Below are 23,614 nucleotides of genomic sequence, written 5' to 3' on the forward strand. Positions count from 1 at the left end.
CCAAGAGTTTAAGTCCAAACTCACCACCACCCCAATTCTCACACTTCCTGACATCCGAAAAGATTTCGTGGTTTATTGTGACACTTCTCGTCAAGGACTTGGATGTGTACTGATGCAAGAAGGCAAAGTTGTTGCATACGCTTCGCGACAGTTGAGGAAGCACAAAGAGAACTACCCTACTCATGACCTCGAGCTAGCAGCAGTTGTACATGCCTTGAAGATTTGGAGGCACTACTTGATTGGCAACAAGTGCGATATCTACACCGACCACAAGAGTCTCAAGTACTTCTTCACTCAGGCAGAGTTGAACATGAGACAGAGCAGATGGCTAGAGCTGATCAAGGATTATGACCTGAACATCCAGTATCACCCCGAGAAGGCCAACACAGTGGCAGATGCCTTGAGCAGGAAAAGGTATTGTAGCAATTTGATGGTTCGCAAAGAACAACCTGAGTTGTGTGACGAAATGGAGAAACTGAAGCTTGAGATTGTTGAGCAAGGACAGCTGAATGAACTGATGATCAAGTACAATCTTGAAGATCGAATCAAACAAGCTCAGATGCAGTGCCTAGAAATTCAGAAATTGAGAAGGTTAATGAGAAACGGAAAGGCCCCCGACTACCGAGTCGACGATCAAGGCACCACCTGGCTGAAGAACCGTATATGTGTACCCCGAGATCAGAAGATCCGAATGGATATCTTGAATGAGGCCCATAACTCTAAGTACTTGATACACCCTGGATGTACGAAGATGCACCAGGATCTAAAGGATCATTTCTTCTGGAGAGACATGAGAAAGGACATAGCCGAGTATGTGGCTAAATGCGACATTTGTAGGAGAATCAAGGCTGAACACCAGCGCCCTGCGGGATTGTTGAAGCCGTTGGATATACCCGTTTGGAAATGGGATGACATTAGCATGGATTTCATCGTGGGATTACCCCGAACTCAGAAAGGACATGATGCTATTTGGGTGATCGTCGATCGTTTGACCAAAGTTACTCATTTCATACCAGTCAAGACGACCTTCACCGTGGGTAAGCTAGCAGAGCTTTATATAGATAATATCTTGAAGCTTCACGGAGCTCCGCAATGTATTGTTTCAGATCGAGGACCACAGTTCACCGCTAAGTTCTGGCAGAGTTTGCACAAGTCCATTGGGACTAATCTCGAGTACAGCTCCGCTTATCACCCTCAGACAGATGGTCAGACTGAAAGAGTGAACCAGATATTAGAAGATTTGTTGAGAGCATGTGTACTGACCTATGGATCTGACTGGGAGAAAAGTCTATCATATGCCGAGTTCACGTACAACAACAGCTTTCAGGCCAGCTTGAAGATGTCACCGTTTGAAGCTCTTTACGGCAGAAAGTGCAGAACACCACTGATGTGGTCAAAAACTGGAGAAAGGTCGTATTTCGGACCAGATGCCATTATTGAAGCCGAAGAGAATGTGGCCAAGATCAAAGAGAACTTGAAAGTCGCCCAGAGCAGGCAGAAGAGCTACGCCGACAAAGGAAGAAGAGAACTCTCGTTTAGAGTTGGAGATCATGTGTATTTGAAGGTATCACCACTCCGAGGTACCAAGAGGTTTCATGTGAAGGGGAAGCTTGCCCCTAGGTACATTGGACCGTATCCAATCATTCAGAGAATCGGGAAATTGGCATACAAGCTGAAGTTACCTGAAGAACTTGCTAGAGTGCACCCCGTGTTCCACGTATCTCAGTTACGCAAGTGCTTGCGAGTACCAGCAAAGATAGTTCCGACTGAGGCAGTAGATTTGCAAGAAACTCTTGAATATGTGGAATATCCTGTGAAGATACTGGACCGAGCAGTGAAAGAAACTAGAAGGACCACCATTCCGTACTGCAAGGTATTATGGAGTAATCACACAGAACGAGAACCCACTTGGGAGAAGGAAGCTGATCTGAAGGAGAAGTACCCTCACCTCTTCGAAACCCAGGTAAATCTTTAATCTCGGGGACGAGATTCTTGTGAGGGGGGTAGACTGTAAAATCCCGTATTTTTACGGAATGTTATATAGTGCAAAAATGTGAAATTTCAAAAACTTTTTGTGTGCATGTGTAATTAGGTAGAAATAATATAAGGTTGATCTCTCCTCCACCTTAAATTCCTAGTAAATTAAAACCAAAACAAATGTATGGATATAAATGCTAGTGTGCTATATTTGGAGTTGGAGCTTATTTGAATCTACCATGTTTAAATTTGGTTTGATTTATTTTTGTTTGAATTGTGTGGAACTTAATTTGATTTAAACCAATCAAATTAAGTTCAAATGCTAACAAGCCTTCTAACTAACCTTGGGCCTAAACCTCGTAACCTACCCCAGCCTGGCCCAACCCGCACAGCTGCCTTGGCCTGCTAAACCGCCGCCTGATCCTTTCTCTTTTCTTTTAACCCTTTTAACCCTTGGGTCCCACACGTCAGCCTCTAGCGAGAGACTGACAGGTGGGGCCACTGACACCTGGACCCCGCTGACCTGGACGTTGACCGTTGACTGTGTGTTTTTCTTTTTCCGAAAATCATTTGTTAATTTCAGAAATAGATTTTGGCTTCAAAAATTGATAATAAATTAACCGGAGCTCCGAAAATTATGAAACCAGTTTCATAATTCTTCTAAAAACATGATCTACACGTTAGAGTAGGTTTTGTTGTGATTTGGATCTTATTTGGATAATTTGGTGTATTTTTGCACTTTGGCCCCCTTAGTAATTCGTAATTATGAATAGGCCCTTAGCGAGGTGGAGCTGATCGACGCCCCGGACGCCCAGAAGACCCAGGAGGATGTCCCGGACTATGAGAAGACTCCGAAGATCTAGGACGACTACAAGAAGTCTCAGGTTCACGCCCATCTATGATTTGATTACCTATTAGGCATTGCTTGCTAGAACTGCTATCGCTTTATTACTGTTATGAGATGAACCTGCATAGCCAATTGTGTGCCCTTATGTAACACCCCGAAAACTCACCAAAAATAAATCATGCCCTAAAGTTGTTTTTATCGTTGAGCTCGACTCAAACCCTGAAACCTAATCCCCAGAACCTCTCCCGAACAACCCGACACCCGAATTCAATTCGCGTCCCATCCTTTTTCATCCAACGCGACGCGTCGCGACCGGCCGCCGCGAATCCCGCTCCCTCTTTTTCCTCTTTTTCCCCTCTGGCCGCGTGCCCCGTTCCCCGTGGCCCGCACCCGCGTGGCGACGCCACGCGTGGCCGACCACGGCCGTGGTCGCCGCTGGCGCGCACCGCCCCCCTCTCTTTTTCTTCCTTTCCCTCCCTCCCATTTTCTTTTCCTTTATTTCTTTTTCCTTTTCTTTTTCCTTTTCCCTTTTTTTTCTCTTTTCTTTCTTTTCCTCCCTTCTTTCTCTCCTTCCTCCCTCCCCTGTCGCGCGCCCAGCCGCGCCGCCCGCCTCCGGCCTGCCTGCCCGCGCGCACCCATCCTCCCCGCGCGCACGACACCGGCCGCCTTCTGCTCCGCCCCGCTGCACCCTCCATCCCTGCGCGTGCGCCCCGCTCGGCCTGCCCTCGCGCGCGCACGAACAGCGCTCGGCCCGACCGCGCCGCGACGCCGCGCACCGGCCAACCCTGCCGCACGCCCCTGCCTCCCTCCCGCGCGTGCACCCCCGCTCCCGGCTGCGCACGCGCGAACGCACCAAGCCGCCCTGAGCCGCAATCCCGCCTGCCCCGCACACCGAGCACCGCCGCGCCGCACGCCGCTGAGCGCCCTGCCATGCCACGTGCGCGTGCCCATGCCGCTCGCCGCTGCCACGCCCTGTGCCGCACTGACCGCCGGCCCGCGCTAGCGCCACCCCCCTGAGCCGCTCGCTGCCTCGGCGCGCGCACACCCGCGTGGCCCCGACGCTCGCTGGCCGCCCCGTTCCCGCTCGCCGCTGAGCCACGTGCTCACCTGACCTCGGCGCGTCGCCCGCCGCTACCTCGCTCCGAGCGGCACTGCTCGCCGCCGGCGCCACGCCCTGTGCTCGCCGCTGCCGCTCGAGTCCCGTCATCCTACACCGCCACACCGCCCTCGGCGCGGGAGCCGCCCCACGACGGCCGCTAGCGGCTGGGACGCCATTAATGGCCGCCCGCGGACCTCGCTGAGCCGGCCACCCACCTCCACCACTCCGCTGACCTAATCCGGCTATAAAAGGGCCCCCACGGCGTCGCCGTCACTCCACAATCCCGGCCGCCACCCCCAGCACCCTTCCCTGCTCCCCTAACACCGCCGCCATAGCCGCCTAGCACCGCCGCCGCCGCCTGCCCCGTCCCAAGCCGAGCCAGGTGGGGGAATCAAGCCGCCATCTTCCCCTTCTCCTTTCCCCTCTACCCCGGGCCGGCGCCGAGCTCCTGGCCGCCGGGGATTGACGCCGCCAGCGCCCCTGCTCCCCTCCCCTGTTTCGGTCAGGAGGAAGGGGAAGACAGGGCGGTTTTGCCCAAAACCCCCTAGACTTCCTTGTTTTCTCAAAAGAACCCCCACTCCTTATGGGCTTTTTCCTAAAAGGGCCCTTCTGTTTTCCTATTTTTGCAAACAAATCCTCCACTATTTAAACTTAATAGTAATTAGGCCCCTACACCTTCCTATTAAGCCCAAATACTCCTAGAAATTCTTAGACAGGCCCCTGGTTCCTCCGAAATATTTACAATCAGGTCCCTAGACCCTTATTCGACCCCTAGACTTTTACACAAACTATTATTTTATGTACCAAACGAACTCTGATTAACCCAAAACTTTTACCACGCCACTCATAACCAAATCTTGGCCATGCCATTAGGGAGACACTCAAAAATGCCACTTCTATCTCCATATTTTATGTGATTCCGATTCGAGCTCAACGATAGATCTTGTTTTGATTAGATGCTTGTTGTGTGTGCTGTAGACCGCGGAGTGAACGAAGGAGAGCCCGTCAACGAGCAGTACTATGAGCAGGAGAACGAGGACCAGTTCCGCGACCCCGAGCCCGAAGGACAGGACTTCCCCGAAGGCTACGAAGACGGCAAGTTCAATCCCATCCTTTGATGCATGTTTCTGTCCCAGTTTTTTATAAACACAACCCAATGGCCTGCTTTATAAAATTTGCCTATGTTTTATTTGCATGAAAACACGGTTGGATAGCCACCCCTTGATTTGTGATGACCATTCCTTGACTACCTAGATTAATGTCTGATTTTGCTTGGGCGTTAATCGATATTAGAAAGCTTAGGACTTTACTCATAATACGATTTATTTTATAAAGAAAATGTGTGCGTGTGGGATGGGATAAATGTGGTGTTTTGTAAAGAAAGCTTAGACGGGATGGATGGCATTTCTACGGAATTGCTACTTGGTGTGCTCGTGCCATTATGGTAGGGCAAAGGAGGGAGATATCCATCTTGTCGTGTCTAAGGACCGAGTTGGTGTGTCATCTCACCTAACTCTACTATCGTGCAAACCACTCGACCGTTGAATGGGCAACGGCGTAGCATAAATCCCACTAGTTGGTGTGATAGCCATCAGGAGGGCTGAGAGCAACGGGTGACCAAGGAGAAGGGATATGCTCAGTGTGACTTATACCCCGGTTATACCTCAAAGTTAGGTCGATGACCCCTTGGTGCATCCCGTGATGGCTAGTCAGGCTTAGCTATGGTGGGTAATGGCTATGTTGGGATCTACACCGACACGACGGTGTTCGAGTTGTGGTATCCTACTTGTGGGTAAAGTTGCACACCTCTGCAGAGTTAAGAAACTATTCGAATAGCCGTGCCCACGGTATTGGGCGAGTTACGGTGTGGTCACATAACTAGTGTTTCTTTGGGATGGGCTGGTGTGAGTTGTTTTGGAATTGGTTCCGGCAGTTGTGCCGTGTGCTACGACGGACGGGGAGTCCGGTAGCAGTTTTAAAACCTGAACTCTGTGTTACTACAAAAACTGATTTCTAAAAGGTTTTCCGTAAAATAAACCCCTGCATAAAATGTCGTTTTTCTGCAAATTAAACCGTAACCTTATCCTTGATTTACCTATGCATATTATTCTGTTATAACCCCCTCCGTGGGTGTGGTTGGACTTGCTGAGTACGTTTGTACTCACCCCACTCTTACTTTTTACAGAAGAAGACCCAGACTTCGTACCAGACGACGCCGAGTAGGGTTATCGTTCTACACCCAACCTTGCCTGTGGAACCGGCCCTGTCGAGATGCCTCCGCTGTCGCAGTACTCTGAGCCCGTGCTAGACCCCATGTGGTTTGCGGTCTGGTGTTATGTCATAGCTTGGTTAATTATTATTATCATCTGTATCGAGTGTCCTCCAAGGTTTGTACGGTTTTGAACCATCTGATGTAATAAATGTGGCATCAGCCTCCTGGGACTGGTGTTTTGTATCACATTTAAGTCTTCTCTTGTGAGGGGACGCTTCAGGTGGTATCAGAGCCGTAGGTTGGCCGTAGGACGTGACCCTAGGAGCGAGACCCGTTTTCAGACCCTTTTTCCTTAGGACTTTTCTATCTATAACCCTTTTCTCACACAAACACTTACCTTTGGTTCTTTGCCCTGTTCCAGATGGCTGATAATGGATGGATTGGCGGAATCTGTTTCGCAGAGCCCGGCCTTCCTAAGTTGTTGATACTCAGCCTGGAACGCATTGGAGTTGTGGATCCACCAGAGTTTCTTTATCGAGAGTACGACTCCAAGGGCACTCTTCGGTGTGACCTGATGATCTTCATAGCAAGAAGCACCCGCTACCCTGATGTGGACCCTTGGTTCATCTCCACCACCGGATTCCGTTTCCCGGATACTTATCGGAAAGCCGCCCGTAAAGCCCTGCGACGGCTCCGAATGATTTACAAGCATCACCTTCAGCAGACTCCTATGGGATTCTTCCCGCCAACTGAAGGAAGAGGACGCACCTGGATCGCCCGGATGAGAGGACTCGGAAGGGAAGAAGAAGATCTGGAAGACACAGTATCCCACCTATCCATCTATCTCACCCGGCCTGGATGAGCTCTACCGCGAGCAAGCAGCACAACTGAAGCAACAAGTCCACAGAGCAGAAAAGGCAACCCAGGAGCTGGATGAACAACGGACAAGAACCGTACACGCCGAGTATTCCCTAGCCGCCCTCCAAGTCCAAATGGATGAAAAAGAGGCAGAACTGGAAGAGCAAAAGGCAAGAGCCACACGCGCCGAGAATTCGCTAGCCGCTCTCCAAGCTCGGATGCAGAGGTACGAGGCTCGCTGGGGAATAGGTGGATGGATAGAGGAAGACGAAGAGGAAGAACCCATAGAGACTCACTGGGATGTAGGCACCCAGACCGAAGAAGAAGAGCCCGAGGAAACCCATTGGCATAAGGGTACCCAGACCGATGACACCATGGAACAGTGCCTCCCACTGAAGAAGCGCCCCATCCGGAGTGAGGAAGAATCCCCATGATAGGAGTAGCACCCCAGCTTGGACCATGTCCTAATAATCGTGTACCATAAAGTTTGTACCCCACCGTGTTGTAATAAATATAATCTACTCCCTTGGTGTACCCCAAATATTTGTGCAAGATCTTTACCCTATTTTTGTTTTCAGATGGCTGAGGAAGGATGGACCCAGGGCGACTGCCAAGCTGCGCCTGGCTTCCCCAGCCTGTTGATCAATGCCCTGGAGAGCCTTGGCGTTACGGAACACCCAAGGTACTACAGCAGAGAGTACGAGCATCATGGCACTCTCCGCTGCAGGGTGATCATAGTCATCGCCAGAAGTGAACGCCACCCCAACATCCAGTCGTGGCGAGTGACCGCTACGGGATTCAGGCACCAAGACACCTATCCCTTGGCTGTCAGAAAGGCACTTCGGTACCTATGCCGGATTTTCGAAGAACACCTTAGCACCCACGCCAATGAGGTTCTTTCCGCTGGCCATCAGAACCCCTGTTTGGGAAGCTCGCATGAGAAGCCTGGAACGGCGCCGCTATGAAGAGGACCCTCTGTATCAAGTGGCTAACTACCTAGCCGCTTTGGATCAGCTCTTCGATGAACAAGCCCACCTGCTGAGAGAGCAGACCCATCGTGCTGAGCAAGCTGAACTCGCTGTAAGGCTCCAATAGGTCCGAGCAGCCCAAGCCGAGGCAAGAGCCGCAGCCGCGATCAGCAGTGAAGCAGTGGCACAGGAGAGCCTCAGACAAGCCCGAGACCGGCGCATGCAAGAATGGACCAGAAGTGGTACCCCAGTTCCGGCCATTGGAGAAGACCATATTCTACTCGGGACACCCGTCATAGGATGGGGAACGCTTTTTGGAAGCCCTCGAGCCCCACCCGAGAACCCCGAAGGGTCTACTGCTGTCGAAGAAGGAGAAGCTGCTGCGTAACCCCAAGAGAACGGGAACTTAGAGGACGGCGAGCAAGGACTACTCGCACGTTCTGCCCCAGAAGAAGGCTCACCCCGCGAGTAGATTGTCCGACCCTACCCTATTGTTGTAACCTTCTAGCCCTTTCGGTTTAAGTTGTACCCTAGTATGAACTTGTACCCGGACGTGTAGTACGCGTTCTAGTCGTGTTCCCGTGTCGTACCCTGCTTCGCTTCAATGAAGTTGCTTGTTTGCCTTGTTGTGTGCTTATTGTGTGTGTGCCTTTCGGCAGAAGTTAATTCTGCCTTTTCAAAAATACGAATTAAACAACTTAAACATCACCTAATCCCAATCTCACAAAAACCCTACCCAAACTGCAGATGGTTTCTCGAAGCGTCACGAGGGCCTCCCGCGTCAGGGACCCTGCAGCCGCTGATGCAGGAGTGCGTCCTAACGGGCAAAACAATCCTCAGGAAGAACAAGAAGTGAGTCAGGGCAGAGGAGAAAATCATGATGCACAGCTGCCACCACCACCACCACCCTTCGTGGATCTGGCACAAATAATCCATAACCAGACTCTCATACTGGAGACACTGGCCAATGCTCTGATGAACAGGCAGCCACGAGAGCAGACCTTCAATGACAAGCTGACAGCTTTTCTGAGGGCCAAGCCACCTACTTTTGCCGGATCCAGCAACCCCTTGGATGCAGATGATTGGCTCTGCGTGATCCAGAGGAAGCTCGAGCCGTTTGGGTGCCAGGATCGAGATAAAGTCCTTCTGGCTGCACATCAACTCACCGGGACTGCCTTAGCCTGGTGGGAAAATTATTGCGCTGCTGCCAGAGATGCCACCACCATCACCTGGAATGAATTCGTGAGGGAGTTTCGCCGTTATCACATCCCCTCGGCCACCATGAAGCGCAAGGCAGATGAATTCCGCGCACTTCAGCAGGGGAATATGTCGGTGGAAGAGTATACCCATCAGTTTATGGAACTGGCTCGCTATGCACCAGAAGAAGTGAACGACGACGAGAAGAAGCAGGATATGTTCAAGAAGGGACTAAACCCAGAACTCAGGACCCTACTCACCCCTCAGATTTATCCTGACTTCAACACCTTGATGAACAAAGCAATCCTCACTGAGAAGGCCAAGAGTGATGAAAGAAAAGATAACAAGCGCAAGTTCCTGGAGAGCAAGGCCCGCCAGCAGGATAGTTCCCAGAAGGCCAGAAGCTTCAGCTACAATGCACCAAGGTCCCAAGCCCCAATGCAGTACAGAACTCAGTCGCAAGCAACAGGACCACAGGGCCCCTAACACCCAGCTCAGAAGCCAGAACACCATGAGGGCCCCTCAGAGTAATGCAAGCCAGGTCACCAACAACAACAACAATGTGAGGGCCTGCTTCAACTGCCGAGAGACAGGGCATTTCATCGCCGACTGCCCTTATGCCAAGAACAAGCCAGCTACTTCAGCTTTCTCCAACACAGTGAATGAACCCAAGCCAGTGCTGACCGGTGCCAACCGAGTACCCCTCCGTGGCAACACCAACAACAACAACAATCAGCAGAGGCAATCCCAGCAGTCTTTCGGACGAGCCCGCGTCAACCACATCGACGCGCAGGAAGCTCAAGGAGCTCAGGGCGTAGTACTCGGTGAGTACCTAGTCAGCTCAACTCTTGCAACAGTACTGTTTGATTTTGGAGCATCACACTCATTTATATTCTCGAGTTTTGTGGAGAAAAATAAAATACCTACAGTACTACTAAAGACACCCCTACTAACCCGGATGCCCGGAGGAGACATCAGGTGTCAACTGGGTTGTCTACGGGTGAGGATCAATTTAAGTGGGGTAGAGTTTCTAGCAGACCTAGTAGTACTTAAGTCAGAAGGGATAGATGTGATCCTTGGAATGGACTGGCTGAGCAAACACAATGGCCTCATAGGTTGTACGGACAAGGTAGTCCATCTAACAAACCCAGAGGGAGTCCGAGTGACCTGTCATACCCGGGAAAGTGGAGCAAGCCCGATGGTATTCAGCATGGAAGCCAAGTCCTTGGAAGAAGTCCCAGTAGTGAACGAGTATCCAGATGTCTTCCCGGAAGAACTTCCTGGTATGCCACCAGATAGGGATGTAGAGTTTGTTATTGACCTTGTCCCTGGGACTGCCCCTATAGCCAAGAGACCTTATAGGATGGCAGCCTCCGAGTTGGCGGAGTTAAAGAAACAACTAGAGGAGTTGCAACGGATTGGCTTCATCAGGCCAAGTTCGTCGCCTTGGGGAGCCCCGGTTCTATTCGTCAAGAAGAAGGACGGAAGTATGAGGCTATGTGTAGATTACCGGGCACTAAACGAGGTCACTATTAAGAACAAGTACCCCCTCCCCAGGATCGATGATCTTTTTGACCAGTTAAAAGGAGCCAGGTACTTTTCCAAGATTGACCTGAGGTCCGGTTATTTTCAGCTCAAGATCAGGGAAAGCGACATCCCGAAAACAGCTTTTGTCACCCGGTATGGGCAGTTTGAGTTTACAGTGATGTCTTTTGGACTGACAAATGCACCTGCCTATTTCATGAACCTCATGAACAAAGTGTTTATGGACGAGTTAGATAAGTTTGTCGTAGTCTTCATTGACGACATACTTATTTACTCGAAGAGTATTCAGGAGCACGAGCAACACCTGAGGGTAGTTCTGGAGAAGCTGAGAATGCATAGGCTATACGCCAAATTCAGCAAGTGTGAGTTCTGGATGGAGAAAGTAGCTTTCCTTGGTCATATCTTGACCGCGGAAGGAGTAGCAGTGGATCCCGAGAAGGTCGAAGCAGTCTCCAACTGGCAGCAACCAACTAATGTCAGTGAGATCAGAAGTTTCCTCGGATTAGCTGGGTACTATCGAAGATTCATTGAGGGATTTTCTAAAATAGCCCGGCCCATGACAGAGCTGCTCAAGAAAGAGAAGAAGTTCACCTGGACGGAGTCGTGTGAAAGAAGCTTCCAGGAGTTGAAGCGAAGATTGACGACAGCCCCAGTGCTAACCCTGCCGGATATTCATCGGGATTTTGTCATCTATTGTGATGCGTCCCGACAAGGGTTGGGTTGTGTACTAATGCAAGATGGGAAAGTCGTTGCATATGCTTCCCGTCAGCTCAGGACTCATGAGCAAAACTACCCGACCCATGATTTGGAGCTTGCAGCCGTAGTGCACGCACTTAAGATCTGGAGGCATTATTTGATTGGAAATAAGTGCGAAATTTTTACCGACCATAAAAGTCTGAAGTATATCTTCACCCAGCCAGACTTGAACTTGAGACAGAGAAGGTGGCTGGAATTAGTCAAAGATTATAATCTTGAAATCCATTATCACCCTGGTAAAGCAAATGTAGTAGCCGATGCCCTAAGTCGGAAATCCTACGGGCCTAAGAATGACCATTTACGAGAGGAAATGACACGATTAAATGTGCACATTGTCCCTCGAGGCTCCAGTCAAGTACTGAACGTCCAATCCACTCTGGAAGAAAGGATCAGAAAAGCCCAAAGATCGGACAAAGGACTGATGGAAATCCGGAGGCAGACCGGAGAAAATAAGGCACCAGACTTTAGAGTGGATAATAGAGGAACACTATGGTAGAAAGATAGAATTTGTGTGCCCCAGAAGGGAGATTTCAGGCAAATAATCATGGATGAAGCCCACAACTCGGTCTACTCCATTCACCCAGGATCCACCAAAATGTATATGGACTTAAAACAGAAATATTGGTGGAATGGGATGAAGGCAGACATTGCACGGTTTGTCGCTCGTTGTGATACTTGCCAAAGAATCAAAGCTGAGCACTAGAAGCCGGCAGGATTGTTGCAACCTCTACCCATTCCGGTTTGGAAATGGGATGAAATAGGAATGGATTTTGTGGTAGGTTTGCCCAGAACCCAGAAAGGACACGATTCCATATGGGTAATAGTGGACCGACTCACTAAAGCGGCTCACTTCATACCCATACGGACCAACTACGGCGGAGAAAAGCTAGCCAAGCTTTATGTGGAAAAATATAGTGAAATTACATGGCGTGCCCAGTCGAATTGTTTCAGATAGAGGGACCCAGTTCACCTCTAGATTTTGGAAAAGCTTGCATAAAGCTATGGGCACCAAGCTAGACTTTAGCTCCGCTTATCACCCACAGACAGACGGTCAGACAGAAAGGGGTGAATCAGATTATGGAAGATATGTTGAGAGCATGTGTTCTCACCTACGGCAAAGATTGGGAACAGAGTTTACCCTATGCCGAGTTCTCATACAATAATGGGTACCAAGCGAGCTTGGGCATGTCGCCGTTCGAGGCTCTCTACGGAAGGAAATGCAGAACCCCTCTGATGTGGTCAGAAGTTGGAGAACGTGCTCTAGTCGGGCCCGCCCTCATAGCTGAAAGAGTTGCCGAGATTAGAGAAAAGCTGAAAGCAGCCCAGTCCCGACAAAAGAGCTACGCCGACAAGAAGAGACGCGAAATAAGTTTCAACCCAGGAGATTTCGTGTATCTCAAGGTATCACCCATTCGAGGCCCGAAGATTTCAGGTACAAGGAAAATTGGCCCCTAGGTACATTGGACCATATCGAGTTCTGAGAAAAGTTGGAGCAGTAGCATACCGTTTGGAGCTACCAGAGGAAATGTCAGATATACATCCAGTATTCCACGTATCGCAGCTAAGAAGATGTTTGAGGGTGCCCGAGGCAGAGCATGTGCCCATGGAAACAATAGATCTACAGCCAGACCTACGATATCAAGAAGTACCGGTCAAGATTCTCGATACTGTCACCAGGAGGACCAGAAACTCCAAAGTACAGATATGCAGAGTTCAGTGGAGCAGACACGGAGTGGAAGAAGCTACCTGGGAACGCGAAGACGCTCTAAAGAAGGAGTTTCCCCACCTGTTTAGGAACCAGCCGAATCTCGAGGACGAGATTCATTTTAAGTGGGGTAGGTTTGTAACACCCCGAAAACTCACCAAAAATAAATCATGTGCTAAAGTTGTTTTTATCAGTTGAGCTCGACTCAAACCCTGAACCCTAATCCCCAGAACCTCTCCCGAACAACCCGACACCCGAATTCAATTCGCGTCCCATCCTTTTCCATCCAACGCGACGCGTCGCGACCGGCCGCCGCGAATCCCGCTCCCTCTTTTTCCTCTTTTTCCCCTCTGGCCGCGTGCCCCGTTCCCCGTGGCCCGCACCCGCGTGGCGACGCCACGCATGGCCGACCACGGCTGTGGTCGCCGCTAGCGCGCACCGCCCCCCCTCTCTTTTTCTTCCTTTCCCTCCCTCCCATTTTCTTTTCCTTTATTTCTTTTTCTTTTTCTTTTTCCTTTTCCCTTTTTTTTCTCTATTCTTTCTTTTCCTCCCTTCTTTCTCTCCTTCCTCCCTCCCCTGTCGCGCGCCCAGCCGCGCCGCCCACCTCCGGCCCGCCTGCCCGCGCGCGCCCATCCTCCCCGCGCGCGCGACACCGGCCGCCTTCTGCTCCGCCCCGCTGCACCCTCCATCCCTGCGCGTGCGCCCCGCTCGGCCTGCCCTCGCGCGCGCACGAACAGCGCTCGGCCCAACCGCGCCGCGACGCCGGGCACCGGCCAACCCTGCCGCACGCCCCGCCTCCCTCCCGCGCGTGCACCCCCGCTCCCGGCTGCGCACGCGCGAACGCACCAAGCCGCCCTGAGCCGCAATCCCGCTTGCCCCGCACACCGAGCACCGCCGCGCCGCACGCCGCTGAGCGCCCTGCCGTGCCACGTGCGCGTGCCCGTGCCGCTCGCCGCTGCCACGCCCTGTGCCGCACTGACCGCCGGCCCGCGCTAGCGCCACCCCCCTGAGCCGCTCGCTGCCTCGGCGCGCGCACACCCGCGTGGCCCCGACGCTCGCTGGCCGCCCCGTTCCCGCTCGCCGCTGAGCCACGTGCTCACCTGACCTCGGCGCATCGCCCGCCGCTACCTCGCTCCGAGCGGCACTGCTCGCCGCCTCGCCGCCGGCGCCACGCCCTGTGCTCGCCGCTGCCGCTCGAGTCCCGTCATCCTACACCGCCACACCGCCCTCGGCGCGGGAGCCGCCCCACGACGGCCGCTAGCGGCCGGGACGCCATTAATGGCCGCCCGCGGACCTCACTGAGCCGGCCTCCCACCTCCACCACTCCGCTGACCTAATCCGGCTATAAAAGGGCCCCCACGGCGTCGCCGTCGCTCCACAATCCCGGCCGCCACCCCCAGCACCCTTCCCTGCTCCCCTAACACCGCCGCCATAGCCGCCTAGCGCCGCCGCCGCCTGCCCACGTGAAGCCGCCGCCTCGCTCCGTCCCAAGCCGAGCCAGGTGGGGGAATCGAGCCGCCATCTTCCCCTTCTCCTTTCCCCTCTACCCCGGGCCGGCGCCAAGCTCCTGGCCGCCGGGGATTGACGCCGCCGGCGCCCCTGCTCCCCACCCCTGTTTCGGTCGGGAGGAAGGGGAAGACAGGGCGGTTTTGCCCAAAACCCCCTAGACTTCCTTGTTTTCTCAAAAGAACCCCCACTCCTTATGGGCTTTTTCCTAAAAGGGCCCTTCTGTTTTCCTATTTTTGCAAACAAATCCTCCACTATTTAAACTTAATAGTAATTAGGCCCCTACACCTTCCTATTAAGCCCAAATACTCCTAGAAATTCTTAGACAGGCCCCTGGTTCCTCCGAAATATTTACAATCAGGTCCCTAGACCCTTATTCGACCCCTAGACTTTTACACAAACTATTATTTTATGTACCAAATGAACTCTGATTAACCCGAAACTTTTACCACGCCACTCATAACCAAATCTTGGCCATGCCATTAGGGAGACACTCAAAAATGCCACTTCTATCTCCATATTTTATGTGATTCCGATTCGAGCTCAACGATAGATCTTGTTTTGATTAGATGCTTGTTGTGTGTGCTGTAGACCGCGGAGTGAACGAAGGAGAGCCCGTCAACGAGCAGTACTGTGAGCAAGAGAACGAGGACCAGTTCTGTGACCCCGAGCCCGAAGGACAGGACTTCCCCGAAGGCTACGAAGACGGCAAGTTCAATCCCATCCTTTGATGCATGTTTCTGTCCCAGTTTTTTATAAACACAACCCAATGGCCTGCTTTATAAAATTTGCCTATGTTTTATTTGCATGAAAACATGGTTGGATAGCCACCCCTTGATTTGTGATGACTATTCCTTGACTACCTAGATTAATGTCTGATTTTGCTTGGGCGTTAATCGATATTAGAAAGCTTAGGACTTTACTCATAATATGATTTATTTTATAAAGAAAATTGTGTGCGTGTGGGATGGGATAAATGTGGTGTTTTGTAAAGAAAGCTTAGACGGGATGGATGGCTTTTCTACGGAATTGCTACTTGGTGTGCTCGTGCCATTATGGTAGGGCTAAAGGAGGGAGATATCCATCTTGTCGTGTCTAAGGACCGAGTTGGTGTGTCATCTCACCTAACTCTACTATCGTGCAAACCACTCGACCGTTGAATGGGCAACGGCGTAGCATAAATCCCACTAGTTGGTGTGATAGCCATCAGGAGGGCTGAGAGCAACGGGTGACCAAGGAGAAGGGATATGCTCAGTGTGACTTATACCCCGGTTATACCTCAGAGTTAGGTCGATGACCCCTTGGTGCATCCCGTGATGGCTAGTCAGGCTTAGCTATGGTGGGTAATGGCTATGTTGGGATCTACACCGACACGACGGTGTTCGAGTTGTGGTATCCTACTTGTGGGTAAAGTTGCACACCTCTGCAGAGTTAAGAAACTATTCGAATAGCCGTGCCCACGGTATTGGGCGAGTTACGGTGTGGTCACATAACTAGTGTTTCTTTGGGATGGGCTGGTGTGAGTTGTTTTGGAATTGGTTCCGGCAGTTGTGCCGTGTGCTACGACGGACGGGGAGTCCGGTAGCAGTTTTAAAACCTGAACTCTGTGTTACTGCAAAAACTGATTTCTAAAAGGTTTTCCGTAAAATAAACCCCTGCATAAAATGTCGTTTTTCTGCAAATTAAACCGTAACCTTATCCTTGATTTACCTATGCATATTATTCTGTTATAACCCCCTCCGTGGGTGTGGTTGGACTTGCTGAGTACGTTTGTACTCACCCCACTCTTACTTTTTACAGAAGAAGACCCAGACTTCGTACCAGACGACGCCGAGTAGGGTTATCGTTCTACACCCAACCTTGCCTGTGGAACCGGCCCTGTCGAGATGCCTCCGCTGTCGCAGTACTCTGAGCCCGTGCTAGACCCCATGTGGTTTGCGGTCTAGTGTTATGTCGTAGCTTGGTTAATTATTATTATCATCTGTATCGAGTGTCCTCCAAGGTTTGTACGGTTTTGAACCATCTGATGTAATAAATGTGGCATCAGCCTCCTGGGACTGGTGTTTTGTATCACATTTAAGTCTTCTCTTGTGAGGGGACGCTTCAGCTTATTCCTTGAACTCCTAATATAAACCATGTTTGAATGGTTGATATGCTTGCATGTGTATGTGTGGGATTCCCTCGTGATATGATAGTCTTGGCGTGTGTGGAGATCCACAATATCAGGAGTTGGTGACTAGGGCTTTTAGCAGGGGGCGAGCAAGTTGACTTTGCTGGGGGTGTGTGTTGGGCACACCCTGCGAGCACCTGTTGCGGGTGCATGTTGGTGTCGTTGGACACGGTTGGACTTTTGAGGTGTTTGTGAACCATACCTGTAATGGGTGCCAGTCGCAGACCGCTGTGGCGGATACGCATGAGGACGGAGAGGCTCGCCCCGGCATATAAGGAACCGGTTGGTGTAACTATGTTTAGTGGGACTTTGTGAGCGTGCACACCACTTATCCACTATGCGGGTGGATCCGGTCCGAGGCTAGTAAGCGTGGTGCCAAGCCTGTAGGCGGATGTAGTATCGGTGCAGGGGGAGCAGGTGTGGACCTGACGTTCCCCGATTCGCGGAATTCATGGGAATCCTATTCTAGATGGCTTCACAGTCCCGGGGCGACCTCTTGCGAGAGAACGCGCCCAAACCCGGGAAAGCAGGATGGTGCCATGGCTGCTAGTTCTTGTTCTCAGTAGACCGGTGTCTCGATGTCAGTCGGCTGGCCTCCGGCTGGCAGCGATTCGAGTGGGTACAGGTGTACAACCCCTGCAGGGTGAAAACTATATGTATAGCCGCGTACTCGGTCATGTACTTTCCTACTCTTCTGTTACTACCATTAGTTAGTGTGACTTGATACTTTTCTACCTCCCTCTAGTCTACTTTCTTGCTTGATAGCAGCTGAGGTGCGAGGAGAAGGAGTTCTCGCACCGACTTGGTTATCAGGGACTTGGGTGAGTCTCGGAGGTGTGAGTTGACCGGGAGTCTGGGATGCCGGAATGGAGTCCGGGATGCCGGATTGGCCCGCGTCAGGTGACTTGGCAGATGCTATACTTTGTTGATGCTATGCATAGGAAACCATAGCCTTATCCGTTGACTATTTCTTTTATCATAATGCATCCACATAAAGCTTGCATGCGGATGATGACGTGAACCTATCCCGTTCTTGGGGATAGTTTGGTAGATGCAGGATCCGACTAGAAGATCGACGATGACTTGAAGGAAGGACTAAGGACGACTCGTGCTTCGCTCAAGTTTGCCTATGGATGAAAGACGACGTCAAGATGAAGGATGCCCCAGAAGTCTAGCTACCGCTTCCATTTTCTGGTTGTTCCCTTTTAGCCCAATGAGCTTGTAACAGATGATTTCGTACCACAATCCACTGGATTATGTAATAATTAAACATTTGTTGTGTTTTATCTCGAAGTATGACTGTGATATGTAATTGAAATGAGTTCTGTATGTGATAGCTACTGATCTAGGGACTATCACGACGATACAGGGAGTCGGGTTGTCCATTCGACAATCCAATTCGTTTCACCCTATATATGGGGGGAGTTTCAACTCCCCCCATATATAGGGGGAGCTTTGGGGGGAACCGTTGGAGGGAATTTCCCCAAAGCTCCCCCTACATAGGGTGGGGGGCGGTTTCCAGGGAACCGCTGGAGCAAGCCTAAGGAGCCCGCCAAAACCCCCCAAAAATGGGCTCGGGGAGCGCGTGGGGATCAGATCGGGAGAGTTTAGTTCAGTATTATCTATAATGAAAAAATTTATATTATTGCCCAAAAAATTATACAATATATATTTAGGGTGTGCTTAGTTGGTGAAAAAAATTAAATTTTGGTATTGTGGCACATTTCATTATTAAAATAATATCTAATTATGGACTAATTAGACTTAAAAGATTCAACTTGTGCTAATCAGTTAGACTGTATAATTAATTATTTTTTCAACTGTATTTAATGCTCTATGTTTATATTCGAAGATTTGATGTGACAGATACTATATAAAATTTTTTAGAACTAAACAGGACCTTATACTATAATTTGTACTGTCTGTATCTATACTCCTATATTATCTGTGGACTCCTCGCTATCGAGTACCCTGGTTACCCCGACCCGTGCATCCGCGCGCTCCGTCCCTCGGCGCCCCGCAGCAGCGCGCCACCGCGTCCCTTTTTTATTGCGTGAGGGACGCGCTTATCCGTGAGCCAAGCGGTTAGCGCCTGCTTTTCTTTTTCCACGCGTGCACGTGTCCATCTCATTGTTTTTTCTCATTCGTACCAGTTGTACATGATTTTTTGAATGAAAAAGCTAATGGCGTGTGATCGGCCATTTTCTCACACGTGTCCCCATCAATATCAGTATTACTCCATGTTATTTCCATAATCACCCTGACGACGAGCTACGATAAAATATGTTAACCCGTTGCCTGTGTAGATACTCCCTCCGTTCAAAATTATAAGTTATTATAAAAATTTTGGAGAGTCAAAATTTGACTAAATTTATATAATAAAATAATAACATTTATGATACCAATTAAGTATCATTAGATTCTTTGTTAGCAATATTTTCATAGCATATCTATTTGATGTCATAAATCTTTGTGTTTCTCTCTATAATTTTAGTCAATAGTAGATGGATGTCGGTGTCTGGCCGAGGAAGGGGATATTTTCATGTGCATATTTTTTGTTTGTGAGATGAGCAGGGAGGCCTGATAGTTCGCATGACATATTTTTAATGTTAGTATTGCTTATGGAAGTTACAAAATGTGTCGGGTACCATGATTAGGGGCACCCTAATCCAGGGACTAAATCACCCCTAAAAACGCAAAACACGATTGGGCAACCGGGCCCACAGCGCCCGCCATCCCGACACACTCTACAGTCACAACGAGTCAAGGCCCACAGTTTTCCTCCGATCCGAGGGGAAAGAGGCCCAACTCACAGCCCAGCTCCGCGGTACGGCCCATCCGAGGACCCCCCTCGAACCCGCGGAACAATCTCCGCCTCACTCGAGGCCTCCCTGCCGAGATCCTCAACAGAGCACCGCGTCTCCGCCTCGCTCGAGGGTAGCGGACCTACCCTCGGGAGTGCGGGATAACTCCGCCTCGCTCGAGGCAACCCCTCGGCCGACGGAGTTAGCAATCCACCGGCTCACCCGCCCGCCTGACAGAGGCAATAAATGCCAACCACTCCACCGCGGAGTGGGGAGTCAGGCGTTGTCAGGCCACCACGCCACACAGTAGCTATGACCGGAGTCCTGTCCGCCAACTACGGTCACTGCTCCGACATCCCCGGCCCTATGGCGACACTATTGGAACCTGCGGCGCCCTGTGCGGACGTGCTCGGCACTGCTCCCGCCACTGTGCTGCAGAACCCTCGATAAGTATGGGCGCGACCCTCAAACGCGGCCCATGCCTTGACCAGAGCAGGACCCCCGCCCGCAGGACCCTCGAGACGCCTACACGTCAGGTATGGAGGAAGGTACCCTCTACAGAAGATACCACGACACCCACAGGAGTCACAAAGACGCCGGCGCGATCTCCGCAAGACCGAGGACGACGCCCAGGACAACTGCCACGGCCGGCGCCTGACTCTCCGGTGCCACACAGTGTACATTCTACAGCACACATCCACTGCGCGCCTCCGATTCGGGGAGAAGACGACAACTTCTAACCCCCTGCGTAAATGTACTCCGCCCCTCCTTGTGTCTATAAAAGGAGGAGGCGGGCCTCTCATCCGCTGGCCTGATACGACCAACTCCTTAGCTTCACTCGCTCACTTTCCTGATATTGGCACGCGCCTCAATCACTTAGCAGAGATCTGGGAGCTTCTCTCCCCCTCTCGCCTCGCTTGTACCCCCTACTACAAACATCCCGGTGCAAAGATAGTACAATACAATTGCACACTCCTTTGCTGGACGTACGGCTCCGCTACCAGAACCAGGATAAACCCGTGCGTTACTGTGTTGCCTCTTGCATCAACCATCTAGGGCGAGGGATCACGCAGCATCTTCACTAGTTGGTGGCGGACCGCCGGGTCTGGACACCGACAGTTGGCGCGCCAGGTAGGGGAACGCTGCGTGACTTTTGTCTTCGTTCCCTCTTGTTTCTAGGATGGCAGACGGACCATGCCAACTCCCGGCAGGCACAGTGCTCCGGTTCGGGAGCCTCGACTTCGTCGCGACCGGCAACGGTTATGACATGGAGCTTCTCCCGGCCGCCGGAGCCAAACCCGACATTCCAACTCCACCCCCCCAGCGCAGGAGGCGCTCGGGCCAGCGCGCGCGACAAGCACGCATGGAGCGATGCAGAGCAGCTCGCCTCAGCACCCCCACGTGGGTCGAGGCTGGCGCATCGCAGCCTGCAGCCGCGGCGGAGGACGTCGTTGCTTCACCACCACTGAGTGCGGCCCCAGTGCTTCCCAAGGAGGGCGCGACTGCGCTGTCGCCCTTTCCCTTGGGGATGCGCAACGCCGCTACAACCTACGCCTCTTCGGTCAGCACCAACTTGAGCGCGTACGAGGATCTGCTAGGTCATCGCCTCATCTCGATCCGCATCCTTATCACGTCATCGCCTGATGACTCCTACCCCGACACTACCGATGACATAAACTTCTTCATGGACAACTTCACGGCCCCGGAGTGGGACTACTCCGGGGTCCGTAACCTCGATGCTTTCCGGTCGTTCCAGCTTGCGGCGAACTACTGCCTCACCTACTCCGAAGACTAGCGAGAGGGATTACGATCCCACTCGGTAGTGCTTCATGGCTGAGCTGGCGGATGGGGAAGTCAATGAAGCGCCAAGCAACGACGGAAATAACGAGGAGCCCCCACCAGCAAACCAAGCGGTGATGGGCGTAGCTGGCGCAACTCACTGAACTCGAGAACAGGCTCGAGGAGGAGCAACAGCAGGCACGCATGCTACGCACTGCACTCGAGCAGGAGCGCGCGTGCTCAGGCGGTGGGGCGTGTCGCCCGGGAGAGGATCCAGGCCGACGACGACGTCGACAACCCGCTGGACCTGAAAAGGGCCAGCTAGAAACTCGTCACTGCGGCTTACCTACTTCAAGCCATGCCCGAACCCTCTACGCCTGTGGGTCGCAACCTGCGCAACGAGGCACGGGCGCTCATCGAGCAGGCTGCAGTGCAGCAGGCTGAGAGCTCCGCGTCTCGCATGCGTTCGACAGCCTCGGCAAAGGCTGGAGGCACCGCACAGCAGGACCCCGAGGCCTCGGTGCACATTCCACCGGGGGAAAGGACAAGGCGGCCACGGCGGACGATGCGAAAGCACCCTCGGTGCACGACCGCATCAAAAGGTCTCCTGCGAAGGAGCGCCTCCAAGACACGCGCGGGCGTGCCGACGACGGCGATGGCTGCAACATCATCAACGGGAAGATGTATGCCCCCTGGCGGGGTGGACGGATTGACCCCGAGCACGACAGGGGCTTGTCACCGGAGCCCCCGGGCACCCGTGTGTTCAGTCGGGAGATCCGCACTGCTCCTTTTCCCCCACGCTTTCGACAGCCCACCACCCACGTCAAGTACTCGGGAGAGACCGATCCCACAGTCTAGCTCAACGACTATCGCCTGGCACGCCAGCTAGGCGGTGCGACGGATGGCGCTGTGATCATCCGCAACCTTCCTCTGCACCTCGCCGACTCCACGCGGATGTGGCTCGAACATCTGCCCGCGAATCAGATCCACGACTAGGCTGACCTGGTCAATATCTTCATGGGCAACTTCCAGGGCACTTACGTGCGCCCTGGGAACTCCTGGGATCTCCGAGGGTGTCAACAGAAGCCCAACGAATCCCTACGTGACTACGTTCAATGCTTCTCCAAGCAGTGCACCGAGCTCCCCATTGTCACCAACGTCGAGGTCATCAACGCCTTCCTCGAAGGCACGACGTGCAGGAACCTGGTGCACGATCTCGAGCGAAGCCATCGCACCAGCACCAACGAGTTGTTCGACGCTGCCACCAACTTCGCTTCCGGCGAGGAGGCAGTTGGTGCCATCTTCAACGGCAAGACGAGCAAGCGCAAGGAAGACGCGCCCGCGGAGGGCAGCGGCAGCAAGAACAAGGCCCCCGCCAAGAAGCAAAAACGGAGAAAGAAAGAAAAGAAGCTAGCCCCACCGAACTAGCGTGGACAGGAGCAAGCTAAGGATTCTAACGAGGCCTTCGTTGCTTCCCCAGACCGCAAGGGTCCCTGAGGCCCCCCTCAGGGCGGTGGCGGCCTGTTCGACGACATGCTCAAGAAGCTGTGCCCTTACCACAAGGGCTCGGTCAAACACACCCTCGAGCAGTGCGAGATGCTCTGCAAGTACTACAACCATGTCGCACACCGCGATGAGGGCAAGAAGAAGGATGCTGACGACAAGGGTGGCGACGGCGAATTTCCCTCGGTGGAGAATGCCTTCTTCATCTTCGGAGGGCCGACGGCGAACATGACCTCTCGGTAGCGCAAGCGCGAGCGCCGAGAGGTGTTCTCCGTCACCAATGCCTCGCCATCCTACCTCGACTGTTTGGAGGACACCATCTCCTTCGGCCGCGAGGACCACCCCGACTACGTCCCGAACCGGGGGCAGTATCCACTCGTCGTGGATCCCATCATCGGCAACACCCATTTCTCCAAGATGCTCATGGACGGGGGCAGCAACCTCAACATTATGGATGCCCACACCTTGGAGCTCATGGGGATTGGCTTGGACAAGCTCCGCTCCAGCAAGTCGCCATTCCACGGCGTTGCGCCGGGGAAGCGAGTCCAACCCCTCGGCCAGATCGACCTACCCGTCTGCTTCGGCACGGCAGCCAACTTCCGTAAGGAGGTGCTCACCTTTGTGGTGGTGGGGTTCCGGGGAGCATACCACATCATCCTTGGGCGTCCATGCTACGCCAAGTTCATGG

The sequence above is a fragment of the Panicum virgatum genome, chromosome 2N, assembly GCF_016808335.1.
Source record: "Panicum virgatum strain AP13 chromosome 2N, P.virgatum_v5, whole genome shotgun sequence".
Taxonomy (NCBI): Eukaryota; Viridiplantae; Streptophyta; class Magnoliopsida; order Poales; family Poaceae; genus Panicum; species Panicum virgatum.